This window comes from Macrosteles quadrilineatus, unplaced genomic scaffold (genome assembly GCF_028750875.1).
Source record: "Macrosteles quadrilineatus isolate MER2022 unplaced genomic scaffold, UCM_ALF_1.0 Scaffold_3__2_contigs__length_128488019, whole genome shotgun sequence".
NCBI classification, from domain to species: domain Eukaryota; kingdom Metazoa; phylum Arthropoda; class Insecta; order Hemiptera; family Cicadellidae; genus Macrosteles; species Macrosteles quadrilineatus.
Window position 1 is genome coordinate 95791723 of NW_026542596.1, and position 17331 is coordinate 95809053.

General features: G+C 32.1%; 2 non-coding genes across 2 annotated transcripts; both read left to right on the forward strand.

Moving 5' to 3' along the window:
* The first annotated feature begins 8925 nt into the window (after positions 1-8925).
* Trnan-guu (transfer RNA asparagine (anticodon GUU)) lies at positions 8926-8999 on the forward strand. Its single transcript has one exon. It is a non-coding gene; the product is annotated as a tRNA-Asn (tRNA).
* An 8258-nt stretch (positions 9000-17257) lies between these two features.
* On the forward strand, positions 17258-17331 carry Trnan-guu (transfer RNA asparagine (anticodon GUU)). The gene has a single exon. It is a non-coding gene; the product is annotated as a tRNA-Asn (tRNA).

Consider the following 17331-nt stretch of genomic DNA (forward strand, 5'->3'; position numbering starts at 1 on the left):
ATCGGACTCTCGGGCTCCGCCCCAGTGGCTCTGGAGTTTCCCATGTTAACCTTATGAGTACTCATATTTAAATGGAATTAATTAATCTTAACAGCTGTTTCAATTAAACAAGTTGGTTCTGTTCTATGATGTGCAATAGCATTAAAGTTACAAGGATTACCAACAGGGTGCAGCACTATAATTCTTTTTTATTTATGACAACAGCTAATTTCCAACCAAAAGGTGAGTGAGCGTAGCGAACGAACTTCAACCTGGAGGCGAGTTAGTGTGGCGAACGAGCTAACCTGACGGCAAGTGAGCGCAGCGAACGAGCTCCAACTTAAAAGTGAGTGAGAGTAGCGAACGAACTTCAACCAGGACGGGATTGAACCATGCGAACGAGCTTATCTTGAAAATTAAGAAGTTAAACGGGGCAAAGCCCGCGGGTACAGCTAGTCAGTTATAAACACCAAAGTCAAATCGTTTGTTGTAATATAATCAACGTATACATACTACATAGTAAAATAACTAAATAAACTAAAATATAATAGCTAAAAATCCTGCCTCAAATAACTTAGGCATCATATATTGTTCATGACTTTTTTAGAATTTAAATTAATAGGTTTGAATAAGTTATTATATTTTATTTCGAGCATTTAAAACAAACAATTTCCTTTTTTATTAGACATCTTGGTAAACTTATCCATATGCTTAATTATAATGACTCTGAGTGGGGGGAGGGGGAGTTACACCGGGGTTCTAGGGGGTATTGAGGTCTTTTCGGGGTTTTCAAATATTTAAAAATTAGACCTATTAACTTTCGTTAATAGGCTATTTAGAGACATATAAAAGTGATTTTTTTGATTTTATAAAAAAGTGTGAATGTAAAAATTCAAGTTTTAAGGTCAAGGAAGGGGTTTGAAACCCTAACCCCCCCCCCCCTGGATACGCCACTGACTTACACTGGCTTTACACTGATATTTTCAAACTTTTTAAACTAAAGGTCATCTTATCTGCTGGAAAAAATGGTAAATTACTAAAGCGACAAACTTCGGAATAACTTGAACGAAAGTCATATTGGGTGTAGTGATTACACTAACAGTTAGTTATTAATAAGGCTTATATGAATTTTACCACATTAGTCATTGATCTGCTTCTTTTTAGACACATCTGCATGTCTAAAGGTTGCGAAATCTTTGGTAGAAATAATTTTGCAAGTTTAGTACTCCGATGTGAAGTCTGTTGTAAACTACTTGTTGTAAAACTAAGACTAGCCCGTGTTGCTATGTATACATTGGCCCTTGCCCTTGTACAGTTGAGATTGGTCTATTGTGTTCAACACAATGGATTCAACTTTCCACATCAGTGAGCGCTTCCAACCAGTAGCGTATCTATAAATAAGTAATCGTTCCTAATATACTGGAATACATATAAGTTTGTTTGTATTTGTTTTGCTTGAAATCAAAAATTATTTTGGGGTGAACATTCTAAAAGTTACGAATATACATACATACATACATACATACAGGTGTGTGTGTATAAAGGTTATTGTTATCTTTTAAGGGTAATTGTTCCTCAAATTTGATCTTCTGATACTTAATAGATTATTAACAAGGTACATATACCCATCTACAAAGAAAAAATTTAAATATGCTTCACATTGGTGTACATATGGTCAAAACAGCAAAAAAGCGAAAAAAAACTAATTTTAATAAAACCCCTTAGTACTTTGGTAAAAGACGTCGAGTATAGAAAAGGCTTAGAAAGAAAAAGTTCGTTTTAGAAAAACAGCTATGTAGGGTTATTGCCGAATAAGTGTATATTTAAGATAATCACTATCATATAATATTCATGAAATATTATTTGACTATTCACTAAATTTAAAAGTAGGTATCCTGATAAAAATTTCAATGTTTATCGTATATAAACCTTGACTTCCAAACATTGAGTGTCACATATGCAAAGTAAACCATAAAACTATGAATGTTTAGATTAAAGTTAAATTAATCAAGTGACTGAATAACTTTTTCAACTATCCAATTTAAAATGTACTCTGTACTACGAAACCCAATAATACTACTGTAAAACTACACTATTGTGATACACTTGACAAAGACTTCGATAATGAATCACTAACAAAATAATAACGCTTGTATCCCCCCAAGAAGGTGTATACAACGTAAGTATAACATTTATTGAATCGATAAATCCTATTTATCATACATCTGCAGGAAGCTCCATCACTCCTTAGCAAAAGTGACGAAGTAGCTGGGTTCCATTGGGGATGATCGGCCATTCGCGAAATCCTTCACTTGAGTGGAAAATTATTTCCTTATCGACCAGGCCAATATAGAACCCACCCACTTCATCCGAGATACTCCAACGTTCAAAATATATTTATATTTCAGTTTAATCCCGGATACTGAGTCTAAAAATTTTTTGTTAAAGAATACCAAGTGGTTTGGTGTAAATTATCTGTAACCTTATAAATTATGAAACCATAATCAGAATTAATTAGTATATGATCAAATGTAACCCTTAGATACCAATAAAAAAATATTAATCAGTAAATGTAGCTTAAATAATATATTAATTAGTCATTTATCCGTAGATCTATTGTTTTGGATTTCACTTAGTAAAATACTTTACAGAAACAATAGCTAAGAAATGAGGTATCAAATATTAAGAAGTAATACATATTAATAAAATAACAAATTAGCCTAACAAAATATTCTGCCACAGAAAATAAAATTATTGTCTACTACAACAACAAAATAAGAATGTCTAATACGCGTAATTCTGAAGAAGATTGCAAATTATTCTTTTCGCAAACCGTTTTTATAAATAAATCTATACTCATAAATATTTCACCATCTTTAATTTATAGACCGTTACTAACGGTTTCACTGAGTTGGAGTTGATAAATAAAACATAAACTACACAATGCTAACTACTTTATAAGACCGATACAAAACATATGATACATCGGCTTGCGAAGCTTTTGCGCTGGAGTAGGTTTCAATGCCTTTTACTTCGCTGATAATAAATCAGGAAATATAGAGTGAAAGAGGAAGTTGTTGCGTTGTTCAGTTTCTTGCTGAGGGAATTTCAGCGACATTTCTGTCACAGGAAAGTAATGGTTTGTGTTAGAAGTTGTTGGTAACACAATAAAAATGTGGACAATACAGTTTTGTAGCTTTGTGTTATTATTAACCTTTTACTGCCGTTTGATTTTCCACAGAATGAACCGCTTATGTAACTTTAAGTTCTTTTTTTCAATATTGGTAATAAATAGTTATATTATACTCACTGTTTTCTTAATATTGAAAATTTCTTTATTCTACTTATTTATAAAAAAATTATATGGACAATCTTATACCTAACCTATTTATACGTGGTCCTTAAATATATGCAAGAATTTATTTTCAAGGATTGATTTATTGACCTTAAACATAATGCAAGAATTACTCTACGCCCTAAGATGTTTTAATACTCATGTATTTAATTCCATCGGAAAATAATTTAGACGAGATTTGATTTTATCTAAATTACTTCATTAAAATATTATTGATAAAATATCAAGTACATCTTACAATTTTTTAGGTTGAAGAGGTTTTCTTGTACATTTTTTGGCTAAAATACACAACATTAACAAAAGAAGACATCGTCGAAAGCTATATATTTATGTTACATGCAAAGTATGAAATTGAATAATAACAATTGGATTGTATGCCTACTTTGACTTGGCATTGTGAATAATGCCTATGCATTCTATATGATGCCTACATGTGCGTCAGGAAATGATAAAACAAACATATTTGTTTTAAAAAATGTCATTTATTTTACATGACTAAAATTATGCTATGTCGCTTGATTTTAGATATCTTTGATATATTGGCTAATGCCAAAAAAAAGATTTAAAAGTCTAAAAATCCTTTAAATAATGAGATCATTTTGATATGGTTAGGTTAGTTTAGCTTATTTTGGATCAGATAAGTTAAAATAATAAGATAATTGGGATATGGTTAGGTTAGGTTAGTTTATTGATCAGATAAGTTATAATGACAAACAAGGATGGAAAAGTATAAAAATATCCTACAACAGAGTATTTCATACTTTTCCTGGTTCATTTTAGGCAATGAACAGAACGCCTGACTGTATAGTTTGCCTGCAACATATACATTTTTATGAACGCTCGTCTTCACGTGTGAGCATTTCAGCGAAGCAACGCACCCTACTCTGCTCCCTCCCCTCTTCTGAGGGAGATGTAATACATCTTCTCTGTCAACCCTTTGTATACTAAGTGGTACATATGACCTTTCTCACCAAGCCTCGTAACATTATGTCTGCATCGTATTACAGTATTTAAATAGTACTAAAGTGTAATATCCAATATAATTTAGTTAAGCAACCCCTTTGTTAAATTGTTTGCAATTAAAGAATTTCACTTGTATTTTAAATGTTATCAATGCTGAGCTGATTATTTACCAGTAATTCAGTTCAGACTCAAGTCAACATTTTTGGATTTTTACATCATTTACCCTATTAGTATATTATTATAAATCTTAAAAACCGTATACACAAATGAGTCATATTCAATAGCGCGTACATTAGTTTCTTTTAAGGCTATAAGCAATTTTGTGAATTTAAATAATAGTTTTTCCAAAGAGATTCAAGTTTGCCTCAATATTATTGTATTTACACATTGGCTCAGTTTCTGACATTTATTTTTCAGTGCTATGGTAATTTTGAACGGGTAGTTGATGTGTAGAATAATGTTTAAATATTCGTGTGCATACAACATTAAATATAAGTATTTCTATTTCACAATATTTTTTATCTAGAATACCTTGGTTGAAATAAGTGTCTTAAAATAAAATAATTTAAATGATAGCACATTATCTTGTTATCTTGAACTAATCCAGTTTCAACATCAAATTAAACCTAAGTCTCCAAAAAATAATTTAAATGCATGAAACATTTTTACAGTGATTCACTTGTACATTTTTGCCATACTGTCATACTTTGGTACTTTTTGTATCTTTCTCATCAAAATTTTCAAAAATACAATTCGTTACTACAATTCTAACAGTTAATTTTCACTATTCTAACAGCCACAGCTGTTAGTTCTGCATCAACAAAAGCTTCTATTTGGAGTCCTCACAATCTTAGATGAAGCTTCCATTTCGGATGCACATAAAGGACCTCTCCATGTAAAGTTTGAGTCGTATTTCAGTGATGGCCACATTTACATAATGTGAGCTCAGCAGCAAGTCAGCGATCCTTTAATTGGCAAACAAGGTACCTAAGGGTCTAACATTCCAAAGGTAATGTTTATTAGAGTTTGGGGGTTGAATCGGCTAGTATGTGTTGAAAGTTATTTTTAAGTGTTTTAAAGGATGTTGATTTTTATGATAAATGATGTTGCTGATTTTAGGTATCTTTGCCGACTTTTCTTAGGTAGGTGAGGATATTGTTGACGATTGATTTTTTGCTTTACAGTGTAGATGTGAACCTACTGACTTATATGTTTGTTTTGACGACACAATTTGTTGTACATTTTTTTTTATAAAACGTTCCAAACTGTGGTTTTATTACTGAGCTTTTTGTTAGAAAGTGCCAGTAATAGCCCAATGACCAATGGCATATGTGACCAGAATCGGCTTCGTTTGGATCCAAACTAGCAGCCTTTCTACTACTCGACTACCCATACATAAATACAAGTAAGGTAACATATTTGCTATCGATTGTACAAATTCTTAAGTACATCAAATAAAACTGAATGCTTGTAGCAAAGTGTGAAAACAGGTGGAGAGTTTGTGTTTTTGGTGTGGTGGTAATCGGTTCCTGAGGTCTCAGGTTCAAATCCCGCCACATCCCTAATGGATTTCATCTAAGTGATAATGCCGCAGCCCCTAGGTCCAGCCTGAAGTATTGTGAACCCCTACGACAAAAAAAGATATTACAAGGGTGTCTGATGAGTAATAGTTATTTGTGTAACTAGTGGGGTGTGCAGCAAAGGCCTTTTGCACTCGTGTTACACATTATATTTTTCCTACAGTCACTATAAAGCATATAAATAATTAGTCTTTCAAACACTATACAACACGTTTTTAGGTTCATCTGGCAACACAAATGGTGCCCTAGAGAAAGTAGTACCCGCGGTCCGTATCACTCCACTATTTTTCCTCGGCAAGAAATGTGCTCCGCGTTTTGAGAATATAGTTCCAAATGTTTTGTCATTTGAAGTGGTTTCCACGCCTAAAAAAATGCTTTAAAGGTATTTTCTTGTTTATTAAGATCGTAGGAATTTTTTTAAAACGTTTGAAAGAAAAGTCCAGAAAGTTCAGAAATACCGAAACTATAAACACGAAATGACAGGTTAAATCGTAGTTATAATAGTCAATCAGCTGCTCGAATAGTATTATTATCTTTTAGTGTTGCCAACCTATTTCCAAGCGTACACGGATTACGTGCATAATAGAACCACGCTGTTTTGTGTTGTTTCGTTGGAATCCTGATGTGCGGCAAAGTATAAACCGTATGACAAAGTATAAACCGTACGGCAAAGTATAAATATGCAGCAATTAGCAGCTTTCTGTACTATAAACAGTACGAGGAAGCCAACTTTGTCGGGTGATTGTAGGAAAAATACTGTGTATAACTAAACTTATTACAATAGTTGGATTAATTTAAATTCTATTTCTTTATTCATCAAGTAACTTTTCATGCTTATGTGCAATCCCATATTGTATCTTATGGAATTTGTGTGTACGGAGGAACAACCAAACAAAATCTTGATAACATTTATTTAGTTATAAAAGAGCAGTAAGAGCCATGTCTTAGGTCTGGTGAGTCTGCAAAGCAGCATTTCTTCTATCAACACATTTTACACGGTAACAATACTAGATATAAAAGTAGTATAGTATTACCATCTCATAACTCTGAGCTATTTAATAAGAAACCATCCTATACCAGCTCTGTATTTTTAAAACACATCCCTAAAGAAGTAGCGATAATATAAAATTAGAGGAAATTTATAAATTCACTTTAACTGAAAAAATTTATTTTATTCTTTTGAAGGCCTAGTAATTAGAAAGCTGAACAACTATTTTAAAATGTCAGTCATTAAATTAATATATTTAACTGTAAAATTTATATTTATATACAAAGCCACATTGACTTATTCGTGTAAATACACACAAATACTTAACTTTTCATTTCGATATAGAGAATGCTATACAAACAATATAATTGGACTTTAAAGTGAAGTAATAAAGAATTTAACTTCTCCAATGCCGAACCCCCTAAACAATGGTAAAACTTCCGGAAACGTACTAAGAACAACGTGATTACTAAGGACTACTTTTTTTGCCCTGCTTTAAACATAAAACAATATATTTTGAATCGCTACAAAACGGTAAGTATAATTAATTAGACTTAATATTATACTACAAGAGACAGGACGACGTGGAGGCAGTGTGTTATTGAGGCTAAGTACCCCTTAGGGTACAAATGGTCATAGGAGTAAATAAACAAATTAACAATGTACTGTAAGCCTTGCAATAGTTTAGTCCCATGTTTCGTTAAATCTAAATTTGACTGGGTGTAAATTGGGGAGGTTTAGTTAATATCCTCGGTGTTTGAACCAACAGAGCTTCGCAGTTCGGCTTTGTCGGGATATTCAAATATTGACGCCCCCGTTGCGATGACCCATTTGTTTCAAGTGTTTATTTCCCTTCCCATTGGATCCCAAACGACAATTTGAAACGCGTTGTTCGACAATCCATTCTATTGACAACACATTTAGTTGTCTCGTCCAAGCAATTACGTAGTTGAAACATAATCTAATTAGGCACTATACATTACAGTTTTTTGACTAAACTAATTAAGGGCAAAAGCGGTTTTTACAATTTAGTAAAATAAATTTATAGTGTCATTAGTTTCTTTTAAGGAATAAATAGTTTGTTGTCGATTAGGTTAATTTTGAATTAAATATTTATCATAGTCATCAAAAAGCAATACAACTGCTAGAAATTTATATTACTATAACGAATCGAGGATTAAAATGGTCAAATTTGCACTATCAGATAATTTAACATGGTATTTATGTAAACAAAGATAAACGCTTTCATATTGGAAAGCTCTACATACTATTTAGGTTTCTAACCCTATATCATAGTTATTTAAATTTATTTATTTAGGTAAAATTTATATTAAATCTTCAAGTTGAATAAAACACTTGGCTATGAACAACTTCTTAGTGTGCATAAGTAATACCGTAATATTATATTATTTCACATATTCGTTTCTATGAAGTACAACGTATAAATTACTGGTATAGTTAGGACTTTTTTATAATTAAAATGCAATACGACTTGTTACACTCGTTTAACTTCAAGGAAAATCTTTTACTAATACATTTTCACCAAATAATAACATATAACTAATGATATTAACAATTTAAACTAACTTATCAAAGCCTAAATGTTATCATACTTTATTTAATCTCAAGCTAACTAAAAAAATAGGTTTTGTGTGGGGAAAAGTATTTCTGAATAGCAAATTGCTTTCTTACATCAAAAATTAATTAACACAGTACAGTACTCGAAGAGGAGATAAAGTTTTCCGCAAAATGCAAATTTCACAAATCCTCTTCCGCGATTGAACAAGGTAACTTTGGCCGTTTTATGCTTCCGTCTAGTATTTTGTGAAACTATTAAGTATAACATTTCCATTTTTTCCTAAAATACCTTTTTTGATGGTTTAAAACTACATAAATATGATACTACTATGACAATAAATATATCTAACACTAAATAAATTAATGAACTCTTAGAATTTTTAACGCAAGACGTTTTAGAATACAAATATTTTCATGGGACAAAAACGTAAAGTAGGTCTTGTGGGAGAGTTTTGTAAAGTCATTAATTACACAATTCACAAGCCTCCGTGGCGCAATCGGCTAGCGCGTTCGGCTGTTAACCGAAAGGTTGGTGGTTCGAATCCACCCGGGGGCGTAAATTTTAAAAACCTTTGAACGAAATGATTCTTTTTTTGAATGTTATTCTATATTGATATTTATTAAGTGTAACCATTGCGTGTGCGCTCTATCTACTTCCACAACATCTACTCAACAGTCAACCCTTGTAAAACATAAATTGGGATATTACATCATAACATTTTTATCTTCAATTGTTATCCTTTGCATGAAATGCACAATTCGATAATATATCACATCCTGTTATGTATAACCAGATCATAATTGGACAAACATTCAGTTATACTAATTATGTTAACAGGAATACCATAAATAGACATTATACTTTGCAGGAACTTAGCTATGCTTAACGTACATAGATTCTATTAAAATATACATTCAAACTTCAACCATTGTTTGTTTATTCTTCACTGATACTTATTACTATGTTTTATCAAAATAAAACTCCAACATAGTGTTAGTTTTTATGGAGGAGATGTTTTAAAGTCAATAATGCTCAAATATATATATACTGCATATCTTTTTACAGCCAAGAAAGAATCAGTTTTTTTTATATTTTGTTTGGTAAAGCCTTCACAGACTAAAATCAATGAATGCAGAAACTGTATTCATTGCTAAAACAAAACGTATAATAGCCCTTATATTATCTGCAAAATGATCCCACTGCTATCTACTGTAATATCAACAAACTATGGGGGCTGTTTAAGTTAGTAGTCAGAAATCAGGTGACATACACATAGAAACTGACATATATGTAGTATATTTGTATAAAAATAGCATTGTATAAAGTAATCTAATGCACAGACCAACATTAACAAATTACATACTAAAATTACCACTTTTAATTAAACATTTACTGAGTTTCCATTCTTTTCCCATGTTTTACTGTGGTTTTAATGTTAATGCTAGCAGTAAGTACCGCGAACAGCAGTAATGGTCAGAAATTGACAGAGGTAAGCAACAGACGATTGTTTTCAAACCTCGTACACTTTACTTTAAGTAAATAGGTTTTTCCTCTTCTTTGGTTCCCGATTAAGCTTGAATGAGCGGGTTTGAGCTGGAAGACCCGCAATAAATAAAACAGCACAGAGTAGTCTGTTAGGAAGAGTTAATGTATTCCGTGGTTGGCGACGGGCTAAGCCGAAGCACCACTGGAAATGTAAATTTCTCCCCTTAATCCTGATAGTTGAGGAATACTTTGACCGTTACTGGTTCTCCATCCCTTATAAAAGTATTTTCCCTAAGATTTGAAAATTCATTTCGAAACATACAACCGTCCCCAAACATAATACTTTGTCTCTCAGGGGATCTTCTCATCAATTGAAAGGTTGAATCATATTAAATACAGTTTCTTGCAATATTACGGTCTGTCTTACAATACGACAGTAGTATATTTTACAAATTATTTTTACATCGAAGGTATAAAATATATCGCCCCCGGGTGGATTTGAACCACCAACCTTTCGGTTAACAGCCGAACGCGTTAGCCGATTGCGCCACGGAGGCTCTGAAAATGACAGATAAATATACAGGGTGTTTATAAAAAACCTGATCGATTTTAACTTTGTCTCACTCATTCCGTGTTTGAGGTAGAAACCTCTAGTTTTCATTATTTGTTAGGGAAACTCAAAAAGTTTTATAATCAGCTGTTTTATTAGCAGTACCTTCTTACATTGTTGTGTGATAAACAAGAACAAATAAGTAACATTTTACGATGGATCCTCGAGTGAAGACGCAGTGTGTCGAGTGGTTAATAGAAACTGAGTCTCCTCTTGCTGTTCAGCGTAGATTTAGAAGGAGATTTAACAGAAATCCTCCTTCAAAGAACACGATAAAAGCATGGTATGAGAAGTTCATGACCCATGGGAGCATACATCACAGAAAAGGCAATGGTCGTCCAAGGGTAAGTGAAGAAAATGTTTAAAGAATTCATCAATCATTTCTGAATAATCCGAGACAATCGACAACATCTGCAGCTCGAGAGTTGAATATTAAGCATTCCACTCTACACAAAGTGTTAAAAAGAGTTTTGCATTTTTGGCCTTATAAGTTACAGATAGTTCAAAAGATTACGCGACAAGACTGTGCCAGACGCAGAGAATTTGCAGTTACAGTGCTCGACCGTTTAGAAACTGACAATAACTTCTTAAACCGGATATTTTTTTCTCATAAAGCTACGTTTCATGTATCAGGGAAGGTGAACAGACGCAATGTCAGGATATGGGGATCTGAGAATCCTCATTTTCACCAGGAGCATACTAGGGATAGTGAGAAGGTGAATGTTTGGTGCGCCTTATCTTGCAACATATTGATCGGCCCTTTCTTTTTTGCCGAAAGAAATATCAATGGGACCATTTTCGTGGATATGTTGGAAAACTTTGCCATTCCACAGTTTGAAAATGAGCAACCAAACATGATGTTACAACTAGAGGGCGCTCCACCTCATTGGAGACGGTTTGTTCGTGACTGTCTCGACGAACATTTCCCAGATCGTTGGATTGGCCGTGACGGACACATACCTTGGCCACCAAGGTCGCCAGACATTACCCCATGTGATTTTTTTGTTTGGGGGTTTGTAAAAGATCGTGTTTACTCCAACAAAGTCAACAGCCTGGAGGAAATGAAGCAAAAGTTTAGAGAAGAATTTGATGAAATTGATGTTCCGATGTTGCGGCGAGTTTGGGCAGATCTCAAACACAGACTTGATTATTTAAGAGCTAATAATGGAAAACATGTAGAAATAAGATAGTGTGAATGTGTCATCGTAAACTGAAGAAAATTGTCTGTAATTTAACATTAATTTTAAAAAATTGTGATGAAAAATAAAAGAGCTATGACTGTTTAAAATCGATCAGTTTTTTTATAAACACCCTGTATAATTATGTATTAACAACTTTTCAGCCATATTTTTGAACTATTAATTATTAAATTAAATAAAACTACCAAGTGTTCATGATGCTGTTTACAAAATTCCAACAAAATAATTTACCTGGATGCTCAAAATTAGTTATGGATGATGTGAACTAGTGAAATAAAACATTTGATAACTATATTTTGGAAGACATTTAAGATAAATAGGTTAGAGTATTTATCCAAACTAAACGATTTAAAAACAAGATTGTACATCTTTTTTCAAATCTGGAGTACTATTGACATTTTCTTTTTCAAAAAGGTTTTCGAACTAGCTTAATCTTACTATGGGTTGAAGGGGCTATCTAACTAAGTTAGCTAACTATGCGTAGCTCTAAAACTATTACACCAAATTGTTTAGGGTTTTTTTTTAATATTTGTTGGCGTCCATTTTATTCAAAAATACAAACAAGAAAAAAGGTCATTAACTGATGTATGGGTTTAACACAACACAAGGTACAACAAGGTAATTACATAATCTATACATTAATATATTAATTAATGTAGCTTTTTGCTTAAGGATGTACATGCATGATATTATTTTACATATATTCATGAATATAAATTCTGCTAATAATCATGAGTCATGTAGTATCAAACTTAAGAACTCATTTTGTAAGATTGTACTTATATTGGGGTAAATGAGAAAGATTTCACTTAATCAACCTGGATAGATAAAATTTATATATAAAAATGGAAATGCATTTCTAATTTGGTATGCTGTACCAGACCTCGTTGTGTTTGTTTAAAGGTGTAAAGGTGTTAACACCTTTATACAAAATTCTCTACTAATATTATGACTTATTGAAAACCTCTAATTATTAAACCAGCTTGTACAGTCAAGTATTCCATTTTGTCTGAACTGAAGTGGCGATCCCTTTAAACCTGCGTGGCTCGAAATGGCCCTCTTTTGTTTCTGGGATGTCTATAGTGGAGAGCGCACGACTTCAGTCCCTGAGGTCCCGGGCTCAAATCCCACCAAATCACCAATGGATGTTATCCAAGTGATAATGCCGCAACTCCTAAGTCTAGCCTGAAGTAATGGAAAACAATCCCAGGCACGTGCTTAGCGTCTTAGGACAAAAAAAATCTTGTTTGAACAGAGATTGTAGTCAACCTACAAGGTCCAACTTACCTCGTCCAATCAAGAAAGAGGATTTGGGAAATTTGCATCTCGGTTGAAAACCTCTACTCCATCAACAAGGAAAATTCGGTATGCGAACATCTAATTTGTTTTTTTCTTTGTGCATTTACACAACGGCAGTAACATTTACATTTTTCTTGATATTTGTTTTGCATATTTTTTAATGAAACGCTTAAAAGTTCCAATTGAAAATAAGAATTGTAATAAAGGGAATTTCTAAATCGTAGAATACAATCCTTTTTTGTTGTAAGAATATATCAAATAAACTTACTTTATTACACTCATTGCAATTTATTAACATAGATTTCAAACTATAACCTAATACATAAAAACACATCAATGCTTTTTAAAGAGTATAAAAAAAAACTGTAGTTAAAAATTAGGAAACTCAAGTAAAGAAATTAGAAAGCAAATCTTGTACTTAGGAACAATAAAGATAGTATAATGGTGGGTGGAGCCTGAATTACTCAATGGTATCAGTCCACTGTGCAGGCTAATGTTGCTATATTTTAGAATAGTTGATGGTTATAGCAACGTGTTTTGTATACTGCTCATCGTATAGAAAATAAGCCTCAAGTATAAAGATCCTTTTAGATTGTTATTAGAAATCAAAGGCAGAGTATTGGGCCTAAGAGATGACCACTTAGATCTGACTGACTGGTAAAAAATCTTTGTTTATAAATAATTTATGTCAAATTAATTTTAAAAAAAGTTTGTCTAAATTAGAACTTAAAAACCCCAATACAGCCCAAATATATTGTCATTGAAGCTAATAGCTTTACTATAATGTACAGTGTAAGAAAAATAGGACTATTTCCGCTAATTCACGGCCACTATGATTTTCAGGTTAAAATATTATAATCATATACAAATCCAGTTTTAGATTACAGGTTTTACGTTGACTTAGGCTATGTTTGGTTATGTTAGACCCAAAAAATAGCTTAAAACTTCGATTGAGTATTGTTACACACAAATAATACAGTTGTAGTGAATTAACGGCTCAGTTCCGGAGATTACTTTAATCGTTTTTAAGCTATTCTAGCTAAAATCGTATTTTTTGATAACCACATGGCCTCATATAATACGAATTACAAAGTCTTAAAAATACAAATATTATAAACTAAATATTGTTTTATATCAAAATTCAACACTCAATAGTATTTATGATGATTTGTATAAGGGGTTTAGGCTAGATATAAATGTCAAAATAAACATCTAATTTGGTGTAAAATTTAAAAACTCTAAATGAATCATTGACTGTAATGTGAATATAATAGCAAAGATCACTTTTCCTCAGTTGAATACTCAACAATGTTAACTTATCTTATGATAACCTGTCTAATTGTAGTGACACAGGGTCGTTGGAGTTATCAAATAAGTTATCTGTTTATTTTTAAAAATGTTCTTATTCTACTTCGTGTAAATTGTTAATTATGATGGTTTATCAGCAGCAACGGAATATATAGGGTGTCTAGCTTCGACTAGGACAAACTTTACCAGATTATTCGGGTGGTCAAAACAAGCAAAAAATGCAATGCAACGTGCGTCCTATCTCAAACCGTTTCTCGTCTGTCTTTCTGTGTGTGCTTTTTACAAAACCATTCATAACTCCTTAACTTATTGAGCTATAGCGTTGAAATTCAGCAATTATGTTTATCGTTTTACCTAAAACCTTTGTGTAAAATGTAAATAAACATTTTTTTTTTCATTTTAAAATGGCGGCTATTTTTCTGTTTTTATTTTTTAACATATTAAACTTTGAAAGCAAGAAATAGCCGCCATTTTGAAACTGTTATACATTTTTTCCACATTTTACACAAGAGTATGCGCAAAACGGTAAACGCTACAGCTAACACCGGGGTTAGTTTGTCCTAGTAGAAGCTAAACACCGAGTATTCAATGTATACGTTCACAAAAACATACGTTATTTTCACAGGGCTTACATATTCTAACGTTCTATCATTATAACAATCATGATCAAGTTGTTGGTGTAAAAGCTATGTCAGGTGATATTTTTCTCTTTGTATAATCACTTCCATAAAAAGGTTGTCATAGATTATTTTATGATTGGTGGATTTAATCTGTACTAAACAAGAAAATTATCTAAGTTTACCATCAGTCTGGGAAGGTAGAAGGAAGCTAATGGCTTTCCTGTGAACACCAGCCAAGTAATGGCTCAGCTGACAGCTGAATACTCAAATATTGACGCTTACCTCTCTAGCAAGCTCTTGTACTACTGTTTGGTTCTCGTTGATTAATTTACAACCTTTTTGTAAATATCACGGTCTAAAAATAAACGAAACATAATACTTGTGTTCTTGTGTCTATGTATTAATAAAGTGATTGTATTAAAATTTTCCTATCCATTTCAAAACTATACAACAAACTCATTAGCCGGTACTTCCGGTAGCCAGTGAGGAACCCTATTGAGATTCATTTCATTGCCCATATTTATCTATTTTGCTACCAACAGTTTTGGACCGTTTTATTATTATTTTTTTTTTTTACATTAAACAATTCATTTTCAATATGACTAAAATTAAGGTCGAACCAAACATGCAATGGGACTTTGTCTTAATTATTTAAATAACTCAAAAAACCGTTGATTTTACGAATGCTGTACTTTATGTCAGCTTTTTTGTTTTATGAATTTGGAAAATTGTATAATTCTTTTGTAGCTTTGTTAAGTTGTCCTAAATGATTCAACATAGGTTCAATTTTGCATGCTTAACAATTGTTTTTGTTGTTTTGTTTAATTAATAAGGGAAAAAGCAAAAACACCTCTATGTGAGTAACTAAGGACCTCCAAACAGTTTAAATATGATATTCTCGACCAAGAAACAATGCCCTAAAATATTGGTAGAGAGATCTGGGACACTCTGTATGGTTAACAAAGAATAGTTTGTAGTCTATAATTATTTTGTCTGATTTGGCGTGTCAAATCAAAATCAATTACCATCCTTTATATGTATTCACCATCTTGTGAGTAAACAGTATAAGTGTAAATATACAGTATACAGTATACAGTACAAGTGTTATTTGACGTATATCTTGTACTTTTAACAAATTCAATAGCACACTAATCACTAATCAGTCATTTACATAAAACTATGTTAATAAGAATCATAGTCTGTATGTCATATTATACAAATATTTTACAATAATAGAAAAAGTTTAGTAAATTTTATCACCAGCCACAGTATTATTTAATTTTCTTAACAATGAATTATTTATTTTTATTTTCTGGAGAATGCTAGGTTTGATTGGAACAAATCAGTTAATGCTTTACTTGGTTAATGATTTTGGTAAATTACCTTGTTATTGTTTTAGTAAGAACATTTACTCAATCATTCAATTTCATTTTGAAATCATTCATGACTTTAATGTAATGGCTTGTAACAGGAATTCCACTAAAATATATTCTATTTCACCTAGTTTTACAATTCTAACTGAAGTTTTACACCTACATTCGTTTCTAGCCTAAACATCTTATATAGTCACTAAAATTTAAGCTGATTTAGATACCGTAGCGTACTGTTATTTTTAAGGAATATTTCTCCGTCAATAAAATATTGTCTCGATGATTACAAATAGTATATTGTTAGTATACCATTTAATTGATCAAATTTGTTATCTCAGGTTTAAAATAATTATTTCGAATAGATGAATATTAGGCATAATTAATTAAAAATTATCTAAAACTTAAACCTTATTTACATTAAGACCTTTTTCGTTACATTAAACTAACATTTATTTATTTTAAGCTCATAAATCGTAATTAAAGAATCAGTAGGTATATTCTTTTGAATTAATGTGTAAATTATTGAAAGTATACAAAGTGAACTGAAAATATTGAATTAAAAGTATGTTGTTGATTGTCATGTTTTCCCAATCATACTAAGGTAATCATCTACTACAAGATCTTTGTGTTGATCGAGTAGAAGTAGAGGTATCCGGCAGAAATGCAAATTTCCCAAATCCTCTTTCTTGATTGGACGAGGTAAGTTTGGCCTTTCCACCTCGACTTCTCTAGAGGAATTACTTGGCCAAACTAATAGGATTGCATGACATTTGAGTATTCAAACTGTTGTGCCAATGTTATAATTGGATTCTCACTCTGATCATGTATAATTTCTATGTGGTAGTCTATCCTTTCCGTGTATCATTAATTTAATTAAGATATTCTGAAATTGCCTAAGTGCCTTTAAACGTTTAATTTCATAGCCTCCGTGGCGCAATCGGCTAGCGCGTTCGGCTGTTAACCGAAAGGTTGGTGGTTCGAATCCACCCGGAGGCG